Here is a 2,974-nt window from a genome sequence, read left to right on the forward strand (position 1 = left end):
AAGTGTGGAGTGAAGATCGATCCAAGAAAAAGTTAGATCAATCTAAGAACTTTTAGATCGATCCAAGAAATTTTTCAATCGATACACAGAGGGCTGATTTATGCAGGAAATTTCAGATCGATGGAATAGAGCAATGATTGGATGCAGGAATGGGTGTTCGATCGATCGAACCTCTTTTGAGATCGATTGAACTGGGGCAAAATGCCTATTTTTAGAATGAAAGTGCATACATATTCAATCAAAATCCTAACTATGTGTATGTATTCCAGAGCAGATCTAGACGACGCAAGAAATGAAAGATAAAATAGAAATGAGGGAGGAATAGGGTTATAAACCCTACAAAGCATTTACTAGTTTTTAACGTCTCTAGCAAGACGTTAGGCTCCTTTAGCCTGGATAAAACATGTTGTAATGCATCCCCTCCTTGTCGAGGTAATAAGTACTTTGAATTCCACCCAACAAACGGTTCCCTAAAGAACTTGTTGGATTAAGTTCAAAGGAAATTTTTGGTCCTTTGTCAATGTGATCTTTGGGCTTTCGTGCCCTCTCAAAGTAAGATTTTGAAACCTCATTCTTTGGATTCAAGGTTGAAAATGAACTTTTTGAAGTTTTGGTGTCAAGCAAAGACTCCATTCTCTCACATTCATTGTCGAGACATTTTCCTACAACATTTAATTCTTCATGCTTGTCAAATGAATTTGGTGTTGGATTGAAGATATTCAACTTTACTTTCATATGGCCAAATGAGATCTTCATTATCCCCGTCCTGCAATTGATGTTGGCATTTGCGGTTGCTAAGAAAGGACGGCCAAGGATAACTGGAATTTGGCTCTTGGGATTTGGAACCTATTCTGTGTCAATGACAACGAAATCAACCGGGAAGAAGAATTTATCAATTTTAATCAAGACATCCTCTATGATACCCCTAGGCTTTTTGATGGATTGGTCGACAAGTTGCAAAACCACCGACGTCGGTTTCAAGTCTCCTAAGCCTAATTTTGTATATACCGAGTATAGAAGAAGATTAACACTTGTTCCTAAGTCTAGAAGAGCCCAATTAATGACATGGTTACCAATGATGCAAGAAGTAGTAGGTGAACTAGGGTCCTTAAATTTTTTCTTGAGAAAAAACTCATTGAAAGAACAAAAAGCCCTCACAGTAGCCCAGCTTGTTGCAAGATTGAGCTCACTTGCTCGGTCAAGACCACTTTCCTAGGTGCTTGGCTCTTGTTCTTCCTCTTTTTGGTGCAAAGATCTTTCAAGAACTTGGCATAAACTGGAATTTATTTGATTGCATCCAAAAGTGGAAGATTAATCTTCAACTGCTTAAACACCTCAATAATTTCATTGGTCTTTGTCTTCTGCTTGTCAAGATAAATGGATCCTTTCAAGGCATCCAGAAATGGAGCTCTAAGCTCAAAAGCTTTTTCAAAAAATTTCTTTGAAGACTCTTCAACACAAGAATTTTTAAAATCCTTTTTCAAAGTTTTGTCCATTTCATTTCTCAAATCATTTTCTAACACTTTCTCATTTGAATGATCATGCATATGCAATGAAGAAAGAATATGAAGGGAAATGGGACGGGTGTCAACTTTTGGTTGCACCGGTTCACTCCCTTCATTGGGAATACCTACTTTATAATCAATAATCTTCCCACTTCTTAAAGTTGTCACCGCATTGACATGTTCAATTATGTGCCCTTTCGATGAGGAATGAGTCTCCACAACACATTGTTGTTTTGGTGGGGCATTCAAAGGCATTTTCCCCTTTTCTCTAGCATTCAAGGTACTAGCTATTTGCCCAACTTAGGTTTCTAGCTTAGCAATGGATTAAGATTGGGAATGAAGCAATTGAGTGTTTGCCTCTAGAGTACCTAGAATGGTTAAAACTTTCTCTTCAAAGGCGGGACTCTAGAGTTTCCTTGAGAATATGATGATTGGTTAGGAAAATGAGAATTAGAGAATTGATTGCCATGTGATTGAAATGATGACTTAAAACCTTGGGAACCTTGGCCTTGTATCGGTGGGGGAGCATACTTCCCTTGAAAACCACCTTGGGGAGGGTTTGAGCCTTCCCCTTGGCTTTTCCAAGAAAAGTTGGGATGGTTCCTCTAACTTGAATTGTAATGAGTGCCATAGGGATTATTCCCTTGATTAACAAATATAGCATTGACTTGCTCATGAGACTCACTTTATACATGTCCATGGGGACAATTGGAAGTAGAATGCAAGACACTTGAACAAGTCATGCAAGATTCATTAGATACACGATGATGGATATGAGTAGGGGCGGAAGATGCTTGATTCACCGAATTTTGGTTAATCATGAATTGATCAAACCTTTGAGATAAGAATTTTATCTCGGCGGCTATGTCATTGGAGTTGTCAACTTGATATAAGCCAACACTCTTCCTTCCACCTAGGTTTCTACCATTTTTAGAAGATAAGGACCTTTGCATGGAATTTTCACTCATACTTTCATACAATTGCTATACATCATTTTCATGTTTGTTAAGATAAGAACCACCCATGGATACATTAACCATACCCTTATGATTATCCGGTAAACTTTCAAAGAAATATTGAACTAGTTACCACTTAGGTATGTCATGATGTGGGCACTTTCTAAGCAAATCATTAAATCTTTCCCATGCCTCATGAAACATTTTCCTATCCCCTTGAGAAAATTCTCTAATGGAAGTTCTCATGGCATTGGTCTTAGTAACCGGATAGTACTTTTTCAAGAATTCTTGTTGCATTTCTGCCCAAGAAGTTATCGAAAAAGGCCTAAGATTTTTGAACCAATATTTTGCCTTGTCCTTAAGGGTGAAAGGAAAAAGTTTGAGTCTTAAAACTTCTTCCGGCATGTCCGTGTATTTCACGGTGGAACATACTTCAAGAAACTTATCCAAATGCTTATAAGGTTCTTCACTAGGAAGTCCATGATAGTTTGGAAGTATTTGAATAGTTTGTGG

At 37.8% G+C, this 2,974-nt stretch overlaps 1 pseudogene; it reads left to right on the forward strand.

Moving 5' to 3' along the window:
- The first annotated feature begins 2,603 nt into the window (after window positions 1–2,603).
- On the forward strand, window positions 2,604–2,701 carry LOC132302066 (small nucleolar RNA R71; annotated as a pseudogene).
- The last annotated feature ends 273 nt before the right edge of the window (window positions 2,702–2,974 follow it).

This window comes from Cornus florida, unplaced genomic scaffold, assembly GCF_030987335.1.
Source record: "Cornus florida cultivar Cherokee Brave unplaced genomic scaffold, ASM3098733v1 CherokeeBrave_3.0.0_Hap2_Chr03, whole genome shotgun sequence".
Taxonomy (NCBI): Eukaryota; Viridiplantae; Streptophyta; class Magnoliopsida; order Cornales; family Cornaceae; genus Cornus; species Cornus florida.